The sequence below is a fragment of the Hevea brasiliensis genome, chromosome 16 (genome assembly GCF_030052815.1).
Source record: "Hevea brasiliensis isolate MT/VB/25A 57/8 chromosome 16, ASM3005281v1, whole genome shotgun sequence".
Classification (NCBI taxonomy): domain Eukaryota; kingdom Viridiplantae; phylum Streptophyta; class Magnoliopsida; order Malpighiales; family Euphorbiaceae; genus Hevea; species Hevea brasiliensis.
The window spans coordinates 34,124,452-34,142,725 of NC_079508.1; positions in this window are offsets into that span (position 1 = coordinate 34,124,452).

An 18,274-nucleotide genomic window follows, 5' to 3' on the forward strand; every position below is an offset into this window, starting at 1 on the left:
TACGGGCCTCGGGGGCTATAAGCTGGCTCAGGTCCTAGTGCCGGTCTGGCCCATAGGTTGGGTCGTGACATTATCTCTCCATTTGCAAATTACAAATGGATTACATGGTCATTTCTAAACTTGTAATCAAATCAACAATATTAATTATAGAAACTGAACAAGTGTCTATTTGTAAATTGCAAACAACTCTTTTTTCTATTTCTAATTTTGATAATAAATAATATAAAATAAAAATAAGCACACTGTAAATTTTCGAATTGATTATCTTTCCATTTGCAAATTACAAATAGATTGCACGATCATGTCTAAACTTGCAATTAAATCAACAACAATAATTATATATTGAGTTTACAAATGGACTGCAAACCGCTTTTTAAATTTGTTTTGAATATTTTAAAGAAAACTAACTAATTTTTATATTTACAAACAAAGTTAATTCCTTTTTTCTAAAGTCTAATAGTAATCTGTTTGTATTTCGACACAAATTTTTGTGCCATTATTTGGATTGAAATTTAAAAATGGAAATTTACATTTTTGTAATTTGCATTTTTTAACCGTTTTTAGTCCGTTTCTAACGTCAATTATTATATAAATAGAAAGAATAATTATTAAATTACATTCTTAAAGAAAAAAATAGTCATGCAATATGCAGACAATTTAATTAGTTAAATAATTAACATAAAAGATTCACTGATTTCTCATAGAGTGACATGTAGCAGCATTATGTGAAGTCACACACAATCTTCATAAAAAGTGTCACATGACAGTAACATGAGAATACTAACTTGCTTTCTATCTATCTATTTATATAAAGTAGAAAAAATTTTCTTTGGAATGACTATGACAATTCTTGATTATTAGTACATTGTGAAATTTGAAATAGAGCAACTATAGCATTAACAACTTATAAAATTAAGCTACTTGAGTGCTTAACAAAATGATACATGACATGTAATTAAAAATATTAATTAACTTTTTTTGACAATTTAAAATAAATGACACATAGTTTATAATTAAAAAATATTAATCCAATTCTTTTAACATTTAAAATAAATAATATATATTTTTATTTTTTAAAAATATATATCAAACTCTTAGAAAGATATAAACATAAATAGTAATAATAATTTGAGAAATAGTAAAAGATTTTTTTAATAGTTTTTGTAACATAGGCGTTAGAAAAATAAAAATAATTATTTTTATAGAAATATTGCAACCATTTATTTCAAATGAACATATTAATTTGTTTTTAACGTTTGCAATTGTTTCTTGCTTATCAATATACTGTGGAATTAGACATAAAGCAATTTTCCATTTTTGTTTTGTGGATGAGAACTACTTCAATTTAATATTCCAAATAAAAATATGTTTTTAGAAACTGAATAAGTATACATTTGTAAATTGCAAATAATTTTTTTTTCCATTTCTAATAGGATAAATTTCAACAACTATCCCTGAACTTATATAGTTGTAATACTATAATCTTTTAACTTTAAAATATAACATAAAACCCTCTAAACTTTTAAATTTTGCACAGCAAAATCTCTCTGACTTTTAATTACGGATTTTTTAGTTAGAAACTAACGTGAACAGCTCTCGCATGGAGCTAGTCAATATTTATCTCTCTTCTCTTATGCAAAGTATAAAATTATTCTCTCTACACGTGAAAAATTATTCTATCTACAAAGAGAAAAAAGATTCAATTTACGTACGGCTTGAGATAGAAAAGAGAAATACTGACTAAACTCCATGCTGGAACTGCCTAGGTCAGCGTCAAACTTAAGAACCGATAATTGGAGGTTAGAGGGATTTTACTGTGTAAAATTTGAAAGTTGATGGGGTTTTATGTTATATTTTTAAGTTAAAAGACTATAATATTATGACTAGATGAGTTTAGGGACAGTTGTCAAAATTTAGCCATTTCTAATATGATAATAAATAATATAAAATAAAAATAAGTGCATAGTAAATTTATGAACAGATTATCTTTCCTTTTGCAAATTACAAATGGATTGCATAGCCATTTCTAAACTTGTAATCAAATCAACAACATTAATTATATAATGACTTTAGAAATGGATTGAATGCCCATTTTTAAACTTGTTTTGAATATGTTAAAGAAAACTAGCTAATTTTTACTTTTATAAATGGAGTTAATTCCTTTTACGAAAGTCTAATAGTAATCCGTTTGTATTTCGATAGAAACTTTAGTGCCATTATTTGGATTGAAATTTAAAAATGGAAATTTATCCGTTTATAATTTACCTTTTGTAACCATTTTTTATCTATTTCTAACATCAATGATTATATCAACGTACAAAATCATTATTAAATTATGTTCTTAAAGTTTTTTTTTAAAAAAAGTCATGCAATGCGAGGGCAATGTGGATAATAGCTACTCCATTTCGAATATGCTAAATAGAAATATGATTTTAGAAATTGAATAAGTGTCGATTTGTAAATTGCAAACAACTCTTTTTTCCATTTCTAATTTTGATAATAAATAATATAAAAAAAATAAGTACACTATGAATTTATGAACAAGTTATCTTTCCATTTGCAAATTACAAATGGGTTGTACGGCCATATCTAAGCTTGCAATTAGATCAATAATATTTATTATATAAACTAAATAAGTGTCCAATTGTAAATTGCAAATAACTCTTTTTTTTTTCATTTCTAAGTTTGATAATAAATAATATAAAATAAAAATAAGTACACTATGAATTTATGAACACGTTATCTTTCCATTTGCAAATTACAAAATGGATTGCACGGCCATTTCTAAATTTGCAATCAAATGAATAGTCTTAATTATATAAACTGAATAAGTGTGCATTTGAAAATTGCAAATAATTCTTGTTTCTATTTCTAATTTTGATAATAAATAATATAAAATAAAAATAAGTATACTGTAAATTTATGAACAGAATATCTTTCCATTTGCAAATTACAAATGGATTGCATGACTATTTCTAAACTTGCAATCAAATTAACAACATTAATTTTATATGAAGTTTGGAAATGGACTACAAACCCCTTTTACTAATTTTTACATTTACAAAAATAGTTAATTCATTTTTCAAAAGTTTGATAGTAATTCGACACAAATTTTAAAGCCATTATTTGAATTAAAATTTAAAACCCGAAATTTATCCGTTTGTAATTTATATTTTTTAACCATTTTTTGTCCGTTTCTAAAGTCTACTATTATATAAATATACAAAATAATTATTAAATTACATTCTTAAAGTATAAAAAAAAGTCGCACAATGCGCGAACTATCCAATTAGTTAAATAATTAATATAAAAGATACACTCACTTTTTACAGCATGGCATGTGGCAGCATTATATGAAAGTTACATGCACAATCATAAAAAGTTCCAGTGACAGTAAGATGAGAATGCCTGCTTACTTTCTTTCTATCTATCTATGTAAAGTTGAAAAAACATTTTTTGGAATGACTATGACAATTCTTTATTATCATTGTATTGTGGAATTTAAAATAGAGCAACTAGCATTAACGATTTATAAAATTAAGCTACCTGAGTGCTTAACAGAATGATGCATGACAAATAATTAAAAATAATTAACTTTTTTTGACAATTTAAAATAAATGAAGCATGGCTTATAATTTAAAACATATTAATTAAATTCTTTCAAATTTAAAATAAATAATATATATCTTTATCTTTTTAAAAATATATATCAAACTCTTAAGGATATATAAACACAACTACTAAAAATAATTTGAGAAATAACAAAATATTTTATTTAATAGTTTTTGTAGCCATAGACGTTAGAAAAAATAAAAATGATTATTTTTATGGAAACATTGCAATCTTCTATTTTAAATGAACGAATTAATTTGTTTTTAAAGTTTATGATTATTTCTTGATTATCAATATACTATGGAATTAGAAATGAAGTAATTGTCCATTTCTGTTTTGTGGATGATAGCTACTGCATTTTAATATTCCAAATAGAAATATGTTTTTAGAAAGTGAATAAGTGTCCATTTGTAAATTGCAAACAACTTTTTTTTCCATTTTTAGTTTTGATAATAAATAATATAAAAGAAAAATAAGTACACAATAAATTTATGAACAGATTATCTTTTTATTTGCAAATCAGAAATGGATTGTGTGGTCATGTCTAAACTTGTAATCAAATTAACAACGTTTATTATATATTGAGTTTAGAAATGGATTGCATGCCCATTTTTAAACTTGTTTTGAATATTTTAAAGAAAATTAATTAATTTTTATATTTATAAAGAGAGTTAATTCCTTTTTCAAAAATTTGATAGCAATCCATTTATATCTCGACACAAACTTTAGCGCCATTATTTGCATTGAAATTTAAAAATGGAAATTTATACATTTGTAATTTACATTTCTTAATCGTTTTTAGTCCGTTTCTAACGTACATGATTATATAAATGTACAAAGTAATTATTAAATTAAGTTTTTAAAGTTAAAAAAAAAAGACGTGCAATGCATAGACAATTCAATTAATTCGATAATTGACGTAAAAGATACACTCACTCTTTATGGAGTGACATGTGGCAGCATTATGAGAAAGTCACACGCACTCTTTATAAAAAGTACTACATGACTGTAACATAAGAATTCCTACCTGGCTTCTATTTATCTATCTATATAGTGTAGAAAAACTTTCTTTGAAATGACTATGATTATTTCTGAATTATCAATATATTGTGGAATTTGAAATAAAGCAATTATAGCATTAACGACTTATAAAATTAAGCTGCCTGAGTGTTTAACAAAATGATGCATGACATATAATTAAAAAATATTAATTAATTTTTTTTACAATTTAAAATAAATGACACATGACATTTGATTAAACAATATTAATCAAATTCTTTTAAAATTTAAAATAAATAGTACATACCTTTATCTGTTTAAAAATATATATCAAACTCTTAAAAATATATAAACATAACTAATAATAATAATTAGAGAAATAACAAAATATTTTTTTCAATAGTTTTTGTAATCGCAGATGTTAGAAAAATAAAAATAATTATTTTTATAGAAATATAGCAATCATCTATTTCTAATGAACTAATTAATTTTTTTTTAATATTTATGATTACTTTTTGATTATCGATATATTATGGAATTAGAAATAAAGCAATTGTCCATTTTTGCTTTGTGGATGATAGCTACTCCATTTCTAATATTCCAAATAAAAATATGATTTTAGAAATTGAATAAATATCTATTTGTAAATTGCAAACAACTCATTTTTCCATTTCAAATTTTGATAATAAATAATATAAAGTAAAAATAAGTACTCTGTAAATTTACGAATAGACTATCTTTCCATTTGCAAATTACAAATAGATTGCATGGCCATTTCTAAACTTGCAATCAAATCAATAATGTTAATTATATTAAACTGAATAAGTGTCCATCTATAAATTTCAAACAACTCTTTTTTCCATTTTTAATTTTGATAATAAATAATATAAAATAAAAATAACTATACTGTGAATTTACACAGATTATCTTTCCATTTGCAAATTACAAATGGATTGCATGGCCATTTCTAAACTTACAATCAAATCAATAATATTAATTATATAGACTAAATTAGTGTCCATTTATAAATTGCAAACAACTCTTTTTTTTCCATTTCTAACTTTGATGATAAGCAATATAAAATAAAAATAAGTACAATGTGAATTTATGAACATATTATCTTTCCATTTGCAAATTACAAATAGATTGCACGACCATTTCTAAACTTGCAATCAAATTCAACAATATTAAATATATAAACTGAATAAATTTCTATTTTTAAATTACAAACAACTCTTTTTTCTATTTTTAATTTTAATAATAAATAATATAAAATAAAAATAAATACAATGTGAAGTTACAAATAGATTATTTTGCATTTGTAAATTACAAATGGATTGCATGGCCATTTCTAAACTTGCAATCAAATTAACAATATTAATTATATTTTGAGTTTAGAAGTGGACTGCATGCCCCTTTTTAAACTAATTTTGAATATTTTAAAGAAAACTAACTAATTTTTATATTTACTAACGGAGTTAATTCCTTTTCCAAAAGTCTAATTGTAATCCATTGGTATTCTGACACAAACTTTTGCGCCATTATTTGGATTGAAATTTAAAAGAGGAAATTTATCCATTTGTAATTTACTTTTCTTAACCGTTTTTTGTCTATTTCTAACGTTTATTATTATCTAAATATACAAAATAGTTATTAAATTATGTCATTAAGAAAAAGCCGTGCAAAGCATGGCAATTCAACAAATTAAATAATTAACATAAAAAATACACTCACTCTTTATAGGGGGACATGTGGCAGCATTGTGTAAAAGTCATATGCACTCTTCACAAATAGTGCCACATCACAGTAACAAGAGAATACCTATTTACTTTCTATCTATCATTTATATAAAGTAGTAAAAATATGACACCCCTCACCCGATTACAGTGTAATCGAGCAAGGCGTGCTACATTCGGTGCCGGAGTACCCTAACTTATCTTACTTTATTTTTTAAAAAATTTTTTGAATTTGTTTAATTTAATATTAATTATTTTTCTACAGAGAAACAGCGCGGTTTCCCCTATTTTTATTACCATTTGGCGTATTTCACTATTCACCTATTTGAAATTCAACAATATTTTCAAAATAAAATCTTATCCATTCTAATCATAATTATCTCATCAATCGTTCTCATAATTTTCTCATATTTCAAATCTCTTCCATATATTTCAATTTCATAATCATTTTCATACATTTCTATTTATACTCAATTCATATGTAAAAATTTTTAAATTACATAAATTTACATGATTTTATAAACTAATTACACAAGTTCATAATTTACATAATATACAAAATACATAAAACAGCTTATATGGGCCCTATCTACATGCATTGTTGAAGAGGTGATAACCTTGAATACTTCAGACACTTCTGCAGATCAGAACTCCAAAATCTCTGTTTAATATTCACTGGGCTTTACCTTCAGTACCTGCCCGAGGAAACAAATCCATCGCGCTAAGCATTGCTGCTTAGTGGTGCAATAATATAACAAGAAAATAATATACAAATAAAAAAAAAGAAATTGATCAAAATTTGGATACTTTGGAATTTAATCAAATTTCATATAACACTTCTAGTATTAACTATCCTTTGTTGTAATTTATTCATCTTCAAAAGCCCTCAATTCTTTCATAATAATTAAATATTCTTACTCATTTATTTAATTGCTAATATTTTTAATTGCTAATATTCTTAACTTATTTCAATAAATTTCACTGCCCAAGTAACCTATGACAGGCTGACTAAACTGGATAACGGGTCGTTGGCACTGGACACTGCGGTGCCTCGGGCCGTCATACCATGGGACGTGGAACATCAACCACGTATGCAGACAGAATGGCTAAAAAGCCATGATAACACATAATCGGGCATAAAAGCCATGAGTACGGGCGTAAAGCCATGAGTGCGGGCATAAAGCCATGAGTGCGGGCATAAAGCCATGAATACGGGCATAAAGCCTTTCGCAGTACTGCTAAAACAATACCCTATTGTCGTGCCAATCTATCCAATATGATACACGTGTCTAGACAATACATGAGCATATAGTACCATTAAGTATTCATAAGTTTCATTATTTCATTATATATTCTAATTACAATTTCTAGCATTTTAATCTTTTTCATAATAAAATATAAATTTCCAAGTCCAATATTCACATAATTTATACATTCGTTATATTATCCTAATGATCACACATTACAACTTCTTCTTATTGCTAACACTCTTATTTTCACATATCATATTTGATATATTCATAAGACTCATAGTTTCCTGTATTATTCTATCAAATATATATATATATATATATATATATATATATATATATATATATATATATATATATATATATATATATATATATTTAAATAAAAATTTAAATAAAAATTTTCAGTTTCTGATAAATTTCATACTCCTTATCATTTTGAATTTACTAGAATCAACAACCACCATAATTTTCATTTACAATCATAATAACATCATGACCATGTTAAGCCAATTCCTCATAATTCAAAAAAAAAAATATATCATTACTACCAAGTATATCCTAATCACATAACTTATATAACTATAATTTTAAAATATATTATCACCATACTACCTTAATTTTTCCAACTCGTATTTACTTTCGAGTACAGTCTATTACATATTCACTTTTTTACTATCATATTTATACTTGCCAAATTTCCACTTTCAAATTTTTTTTCCTTTTAACATCCTTCACAAATATATTTTAAAGTCTAATCCTCTCAACTATGATTCTAAACTCATTCTTTAATTAAAAATAATTTAATAATTAACACACTTCTAATTCAATACAGAGCTTCTAGCTCATAATATCACATTTCTAGAGAAAATTTTAGCTCTTTAACAACTATGATAGACTAAAATCCCAAAGCTCTATTTATCAATAAGTTCTAACTAATCTTTTACTTATGTCCTAGAAGTTACTATTTACTAGACCATTTCCATTCAAAGGTTGACTTTTTTTATTCATAATAGATTTGTGAAGTTTAAATTCACCAAGATACTACATTTTGCATTTTATTTTTGTTGGCATTGGTTGCCAAACCCAATTCCTAGTCTCCTTGGTTTTATTTCAAATTTTCAGAATTTGAGGACCAAATTCACTGTTCTATTGGACCTTGCTACAGTAAAAATTTGACAAATCTTTCTTCATGAAAGTTGTTCCTTATTGTGTCTAGTTACATTTCACTTTTTGAATCACCCCATTTGGGTTTTTTAGCTCAAGTTATGGCTATTTCACCATAACTGGTCGGATTGCCTTTACCCAAAATTCTGGGTAAATTTTAATTCTGTCAGATTTGGTAGTCCAAATTTGGCTAGCAATTTTATTTAGTTAAGTCCAGAATTTGAATTTGTGTTGTAACACCCCTATTTGTATAGCCTGGTATATTTCACTGTTCCGGTGACCGGTGTCGGTCCGGATAATTAAGAGGATTAGAACCATACTTAAGACAACTAGAGAAGCCATAAATACAAATAATTAGTAATGTTTAATTAGTTAACTATAAATAAGAAAAACAGAACATAAGAGGTTAAACGAGCCGAGAGTCACAGCGATGGGTGACCTTCTCGGGAACGACTGCGAAGTCATTTTAAACTCAAATTTCGAATCGTAAAATGTAACGCCGCTGTCCTTAGAACCCTCATGAACACAGTGGAAAAGAGAAAATCACGAAAAAGAATTATTAAGCCAGTCAAATAATTAGGTCAGGGAGCCGGAAGAAATATGAAATTATTTGCAAACCGAGATGAACCGGCGAGGGGCAATTTGGTCAATTGACCCCGAGAGCTGACTCCTGACCTAACTGTCAAATAAAATCGGAGAAAAGAAAATTTTGGAATCGAGAATTAAATTAAAGAACTAATAAAAAAAAGAAGGGAAAATGAAAAAGTAAAAAGGTGATGACATCATGCATGACCTCACGCATGATGCCATAAAGGAATTAATTAACTTATTTATTAATTTAGATTTTTATGGTCTTCCATAAGCAAAAATAGATAAAAAGAAAGAAAAGAAAAAAAAAATAAAACACAAAGTCTTCTTCTTTTTCAAAACGTCACTCTCTCTCCCTCACCCTCTCCCTCACTTAAACCACCATTAAAGCTCATTTTTGAGCTTGAAGAACCAAAATCGAACTATAGAAAATTGTCCTACCATAACTAGACTTTGTTTGGGCAACTAGGAAAGAGGATTCAAGGAAAAAAAAGACGAAAATTTTGAAGAAAAGGAGGACGAAAATTCTGCTCAAGGTTAGTAATACAAACTTCAAATTTTTTTTTTTTGTTTAATTAGTGTTTCTATGGCATTAAGAGCTTGTAAATAAACTTAAAATGAAATAAAAATATGGGGGGAGGACCAAACTGAAATTTCGGCCTGTTGAAGGGGAGTATGATTTTGTATGGTTTGATGTGTTTAGAATGAATTAAAGGTGTTAATAAACTTACATGAGTATGGTAGTAAGATGGAAATGCATAAATGTGATTAATTATAACAATTAAGTGAGTTAGGGTTTTGGGACTTAGGGTTTGTGAACCAAAAATGCAAGAAATGAGTAAATGGCATGTTTGACCTATTGTGAAGTGAAAAATGGTCAATTGTGACCAAATGAGTTGTGTTTGAATTGTTGGAAGTGAAGCCAAATTCGGAGGTTGAATGGTCATGCTGCTGGCAGCATGACCAAGTCAACTTTGAAGGACCAAAACAGAAATTTTATAAGTCCAATTGATATGCCACCAATTGGGGATGAAAATAGACATAAAATGACACAATTTTCATTTAGGAACCATGCCCAAAAAGTGACCAAAACTTAGTGAACCAATTGACCAAAGTTGAATAAGAGCAGTCTGCCACTGTACAAACTGATCGAATGAACAGTGTTTGTTCATTTGGTCATAACTCGAGCTAGGCAGGTCAAATTGACCTGAAATTTTACCAGTGGTTAGATCACATATAGACCTAAAACTTCCATGAAGAACACAAGTCCAAATTATTCCAGCAACCAAGCCATTTGGCCACCCCAAGTTGGTGACCCAAATCTGCCAGCACCAAAATTGCCCAGAAAATCTGGGTTGTTTTTCATCCGGCAGCCCTGATTCAAAGGGCCATAACTTGAGCTACAAAACTCCAATTGGGGTGATTCAAAAAGGAGAATAAACTTAAGATATTAAGGAACATTTTCTATGAAGGAAGTTTTGTCAAATTCCAACAGTAGATTGACCAATGGAACAGTGCAACTAGGAGCACCAAAACTGAAAATTTGACAATTTGGCCAAAAGGACTTAAGCTTTGAGAAAATGACCAAAACCAACAAATTTAATGACCAAAATGTGGTATGTGGGTGAAGTTGGAGTTTCCATACCTATTAAGCCTTAAAAAGTCAACAATTTGACTTGAATAGTGTAGTGAATATTAACCCAAAACACGAAAACTTCGAGAACATCGAATTTAGCACATTAAAGCTAGGTAAAAGTGAAGTTAAATTTATTTTTGGACTTATGTTAAGTTATGGTACTGAAACACTATGAAATTGTGTGTTTCAGCTGAAAAAGACTTGGAAGTTTTGAGAGACTGAGTCAAGGCCTAGAGGCGACTCACGTCAGGTTTGTGCACAATAATACTTATTTAAATATTTTATTCTCAAAAATTTGACTTCTTTGATTAATTATGTACTGTGTTGCCATTTTATAATCGTAAATGTGACTTTGGAAATTGATCAGATTTCTCATAAATTGTTTGAATAAATTATTTTGAATTGATTTTATGTTCACACTTAGCATGACAGTATCACATTATTCCTCCTCCATTTATGGGGTTGAGATCGTTTATTTTCCTCCCTCTCTGGCTTGCCAGTTGAGGTTGAGATCGGATGAGTACTCATTAGCTAGCTAGCCACCTCCCTCATTGATTTCGGTTAATGGGGTTGAGATTGCTTTGTCGTGGTGTACAACACGGCATTGATCGAAAATTTTGTGTCATGGCTTAAGTTGTGTATGATTTTGGCAACACTGTGTTTAATAAATTTTTGACTAAATGGAGTTGTTATGAACTTTGATATTTGAGAAATGTGATTGAGAAGTATTCAAATTGTGTTTCATCAATGAATGATTTATGTATTGCATTTTAAATTTTTATTGTGCACCACTGAGTATTTTTATACTCAGCGATAGCTTATTTTGCTGTCGCAGATAAGAGCAAGGAGAAAGTAGTAGAGTGAGCTGCTATCGAATTATGGACCCCACTGATCTTTTTGTACGGGTATTATTTTATACCCTTGTAATTAATTTTGATGTAAATATAAAAATGTTGTATGTATCAATATAAAGTTGAGCAGTTGTAAATAAATTGTAATAATATTATTTTTAGATTTTCTTCTGTAAATTAACATTTATACATGTGAATTTCATGTTTTATGCCTTGTGAATGAAGTATTAAATATTTTGAGATGATGAATTTTGATTTGTATTGTGGAATTACTTTGAAGTGATTTGAATTGAGTTGATTGAGATTTATTGGAGGTTGAGAGTTGTGAAAATTTTTTTTGGAAGTGTTTTTCTCAGGTATTTGAAGAACTGTTTTCTCTAATTACAAACGGAACTCTGTCAAAATTTTTATAAAATTTGCGGCAAAATTAAAATGGACAAAAATTTTTACTAGTATTTAAACTTTGAATAAATGGTTTTTAATTCTTACCAAAATGCTCACCACTTCCAAAATGTAAGAAAATTGTTTTAAAATCCTTATAGTGTACTTAGTGAATTATCGGTAGGTGAAGTTCGGTAGTTCATTAAGTATTCTACGGGAACATTTTATGCCTTACAATGGGGTAAGGTGTGACATGTTTTAGTGGTATCAGAGCATGGTTTTGCAATAAATTTTGACTATGCGTATGAATATCTTGTTGATAAGTACAACTGCTCAAGTGTCTTTAATTGATACATATGACATATTTACATCATGAATATGCACTAATGGAGGTCAACCTCCTTGTGTTTGATCTCAGGAAGTAGAAAATTTTGGAAAACGGAATGGCAGGAGGAGATCATTCCGAAGAACAATCTGTTGAGGCTAAGGTTCAAGGGGAAGCCCCAGCACTCCAAAACGTGAGTGGGTCAGCCACTCCAGCTCCTACTCCAGCACCGCAGTTTCCTGCTCAATTTGTACAGCAGATGGCTGCATTCTTCCAGCAAATGGCGGGTAATGTGCCACCCCAAGCTCAAATGCCAGTACCTGTAGCACAACCACAGCCCTCAGCTCGGCAATATGAAAAGTTGATGAAATTTGGGGCCACCAAGTTCAAAGGCACTGTGGATCCACTGGAGGCAGAACAATGGTTGAAAAGAATGGAACGAGTTTTCAGAAAACTGCAGTGTATGGAAGAGCTGAAGGTCGAGTATTCAGTATCTCTTCTCCAAGGGGATGCATATGAATGGTGGAAGACCATCCCCCACAGCATGGTTGAGCCACCTGTGCTGACATGGACAGATTTCCTGAGGGAGTTTCGACAGAAATGGGTCCCCGATGCATATGTGGATATGAAGTTACAAGAATTCTTGAGTTTGAAACAAGGGGACAGAACCATAGCAGAATATGAGAGAGACTTTTCAAGGCTAAGCCACTATGCTGGAAGTTTAGTCTCCACCCCCAGAGACAGATGTAAGAGGTTTGAGTCCGGGTTAAGGCAGAATTTGAGAATGCAAGTCGTGGGTTTTCGACATCAGAATTTTGCTGAATTGATCTCACAAGCCCTAGAACTGGAAATGATAGAATCAGAAGGGGCAGTGAAGAAGGGTTCACAAGAGAAAGAGAAGGCTGAAAAGACTACGGGATAAGCATCTGAAAGTGGTTCTGGCAAGAGGAAACAGTTTGGGGGATCCAGCTCCCATAGATCCGGCAGAGGCAGATTTTCTGGCCAACGACCACCTTGGTCTGGTCAGCAGACCCAGCAGACACCCCGAGGAGCTCTATCAGTTCGGCAGTGTGAAACTTGTGGCAAAACTCATGGCGGGGTTTGTTTCAAGGCCACCGGTGCATGTTTTAACTGTGGAGGGAGCGGACATTTCGCTAAAGATTGCACTAGTCCGCGCCGGTCTGGACCTTCTGCTACATCTGAGGGATCAGCCCAAGTCTTTGCACCTAGAGGGTCACAGTCAGCTGCTAGAGGTAGAGGCAGAGGTAGGGGTCCTGGTAACACCCCTGGAAGTCAAAGCACTGTTAACCAGCCAGCACCCAGTAGCGCACCAGTCAGAGTGTATACCATGCGTCAGAGGGAGGAAGCTGAAACATCAGATGTTGTAGCTGGTAATTTTTCCATCCTTGACCAAGATGTGCATGTTTTATTTGATCCTGGCTCTACACATTCGTATGTTAGTGCTAGTGTGATGTGTTTTACTGCTATTCAGTGTGTACCAATGGACTATGATGTGCTAGTAACTAGTCCATTAGGCCAGAAGGTCAGGGTAAATAGGCTATATAGGGATTGTCCTTTGGTGATCCAAGGACACACTTTTTTGTCTGATTTAATTGAAATGCCCTTCAGAGATTATGACATTATCTTGGGCATGGATTGGTTAGCCAGGCATCATGCGATGATTAACTGTAGACTGAAGACAGTCACTTTTGGTCTTCCTCAGTATGGTGATGTAGTAATACATGGGGAGAGACAGTTATTACCTTCAAACATCATTTCAGCTGCACTGGCCAGGAAAATGATTAGAAAAGGGTGTGAGGCGTACTTGGCTCATGTGATAGACACCCAAGTGGGGAGTCCAGCACTGAGGGACATTCCTACTGTATGTGACTTTCCGGATGTGTTTCCTGATGAATTGCCAGGATTACCTCCAGAAAGAGAGGTGCAGTTTGAAATTGATGTTATGCCTGGTGTGGACCCAATCTCCATAACACCATACAGAATGGCACCTGCAGAATTGAAGGAGTTGAAAGTGCAATTGCAAGAATTGCTTGATAAGGGCTTTATCTGCCCTAGTGTGTCACCTTGGGGAGCGCCAGTGTTGTTTGTAAAGAAGAAGGATGGCACTCTCCGATTATGCATTGACTATCGGCAGCTGAATAAGGTGACAATAAAGAACAGATATCCATTACCCCGCATTGATGATTTGTTTGATCAGTTGAGGTGCGGTATGTTCTCCAAAATTGACACGAGATCAGTTATTATCACCGAAAGTACAAGAGCGAGTATTTCTAAAATCGCCTTCGTAACCCGCTATGGCCATTATGAGTTCTTGGTCATGCCATTCGTTAACTAATGCTCATACCGCTTTCATGGATCGATGAACACTATCTTGAGACCATACCTCGACCGGTTTGTTGTGGTATTTATTGATGATATATTGGTCTATTCGAGGAATGCGAGAAGAGCATGATAGACATCTGCGGATTATCTTGCAGACTTTGAGGAGAAACAACTATATGCCAAAGCGTGAAATGTGAATTTTGGCTGAAGGAGATATCCTTTTGGGGCACATAGTATCGTGAGAGGGTATTAAGGTAGATCCAAGTAAGATTGAAGTCCTTAATTGGAAACCACCGAGAAATGTCACGTAGATTCGCGATTTTAGGGTTATTGGATACTACCGTCGATTTGTGAAGGGATTCTCCATGTTGGCATCTCCATTGACCAAGCTACTTAGAAAGGATGTGAAATTTCAATGGACGGACAAATGCCAGCAAAGTTTTGATGAATTGAAAAGATGTTTGACTGAGGCTCCAGTCCTGACTTTACCTACACCGAGTAAAGAATATACAGTTTACAGCGATGCTTCTCACAATGGGTTAGGTTGTGTGTTGATGCAAGATTGAAATGTTATTGCCTATGCATCACGCCAGCTAAAACCGCATGAGAGGAATTATCCGACACATGACTTGGAGCTTGCAGCCATTGTGTTTGCTCTTAAGATCTGGAGGCACTATTTGTATGGGGAGAAATGTTACATTTACACAGATCATAAGAGTTTGAAGTATTTGGGCACCCAGAAAGAGTTGAATTTGAGACAGAGGAAATGGTTAGAGTTGATAAAAGACTATGATTGTCTGATAGACTATCAGCCAGGGAAAGCTAATGTTGTGGCTGACGCCCTAAGTCGCAAGACTATGGCAAGTCTACAGGTTACTCCTTTATCTTTGGTACATGAGTTGAGATCATTACATGCCAGTTTAGAGATTAATGATGAGGGGCAGACAGCAGTTGCATGGCATGTACAGCCAGTGTTGATTGATCAGATTAGAATGGCTGCTCAGAATGATCAGAAGTATCAGAAGCTGATGGAAGAAGTCCAGCAGGGTAAGAAACCAGAGTTCTCAATCAGAGATGATGGTTTACTGCTACACCAGGGCAGAATGTGTGTTCCTAATGATGTTAATTTGAGGCAGATCATTTTGAAGGAAGCACATGAGTCTCCTTTTGCCATGCACCCTGGTGGTACAAAAATGTATAGAGGGCTAAAGGAGCATTACTAGTGAATGGGTTTAAAAAGAGATGTGGCAGAGTTTGTATCCAAATGCCTGACTTGTCAGCAAGTAAAGGCAGAGCATCAAGTACCAACTGGGTTGTTACATCCACTACCAGTGCCAGAATGGAAATGGGAAAGAATAACTATGGATTTTGTAATGGGACTTCCGAGGACACAGAAGAGTCATGATGCAGTGTGGGTCATTGTCGACAGACTGACTAAGTCTGCTCATTTCTGCGATCGAATGGACTCTGATTTAAACAGATTGGCCAGGTTGTACATTGATGAGATTGTGAGACTTCATGGAGTGCCAGTATCCATTGTATCAGACAGAGATCCTAGGTTCACTTCTAGATTCTGGGGAAGTCTTCAGAGAGCCCTAGGAACTAGATTAAACTTCAGTACTGCATTTCACCCACAGACAGATGGCCAGTCTGAGAGGGTAATTCAAATCTTGGAGGACATGCTACGGGCTTGTGTGATTGAGTTTGAGGGTAATTGGGATACACATTTGCCCTTGATTGAGTTTGCTTACAATAACAGCTACCAATCAAGCATTGGGATGCCTCCATATGAAGCTTTGTATGGCAGAAAATGTAGAACCCCGTTGTGTTGGGATGACGTGGGTGAAAGAAAAATGATTGGACCCAAAATTGTTCAACAGACTGAAGAGAAAATTAGGGTGATCAAAGACCGACTTAAAGTCGCATCGCATCCGTAAGTCTTATATTGATTTGAAAAGAAGGGATATTGAGTATGCAGTGGGTGAGAAAGTTTTCCTCAAGGTTTCTCCTTGGAAGAGGATTATGAGATTCGGCAGGAACGAGAAACTAAGTCCTCGTTTTATCGAGCCATATGAGGTATTGGAAAGAGTGGGTCCTTTGGCTTATCGTTTGGCACTACCTCCAGAGTTGGAGAAGATACATAACGTCTTTCATGTGTCTATGTTGAGGAGGTATCGATCAGACCCATCTCATGTACTACCAGTAGAAGAAATTGAAGTGAATCCAAACCTCACATATAAGGAAGAACCCATAAAGATTCTGGCTTATGAGGTGAAGCAGCTACGGAATAAGCAGATACCATTGGTAAAAGTGTTGTGGAACCATCATTCGGGCCAAGAAGCTACTTGGGAACAAGAGGAGGACATGAGAAGACAACACCCACAGCTGTTCAGAGATTGAGACCAGGTAAAATTTCGAGACGAAATTTATTTAAGGGGGGAAGAATTGTAACACCCCTATTTGTATAGCCTGGTATATTTTACTGTTCCGGTGACCGGTGTCGGTCCTGACAATTAAGGGGATTAGAACCATACTTAAGACAACTAGAGAAGCCATAAATACAAATAATTAGTAATGTTCAATTAGTTACTATAAATAAGAAAAACAGAACATAAGAGATTAAACGAGCCGAGAGTCACAGCGATGGGTAACCTCCTCGGGAACGACTGCGAAGTCATTTTAAACTCAAATTTCGAACCGTAAAATGTGACGCTGCGGTCCTTAGGACCCTCATGAACACAGTGGAAAAGAGAAAATCATGAAAAAGAATTGTTAAGCCAGTCAAAAAATTAGGTCAGGGAGCCGGAAGAAATATGAAATTATTTGCAAACCGGGATGAACCGGCGAGGGGCAATTTGGTCAATTGACCCGAGAGTCGACTCGACCTAATCACAAATAAAATCGGAGAAAAGAAAATTTCGGAATCGAGAATTAAATTAAAGAACTAATAGAAAAAAAAAAGAAGGGAAAATGAAAAAGTAAAAAGGTGATGACATCATGCATGACCTCATGCATGATGCATAAAGGAATTAATTAACTTATTTATTAATTTAGATTTTTATGGTCTTCCATAAGCAAAATAGATAAAAAGAAAGAAAAGAAAAAAAAATAAAACACAAAGTCTTCTTCTTTTTCAAAACGTCACTCTCTCTCCCTCACCCTCTCCCTCACTTAAACCACCATTAAAGCTCATTTTTGAGCTTGAAGAACCAAAATCCAACCATAGAAAATTGTCCTACCATAACTACACTTTGTTTGGGCAACTAGGAAAGAGGATTCAAGGAAAAGAAAGAAGAAAAATTTGAAGAAAAGGAGGAAGAAAATTCTGCTCAAGGTTAGTAATACAAACTTCAATTTTTTTTTGTTTAATTAGTGTTTCTATGGCA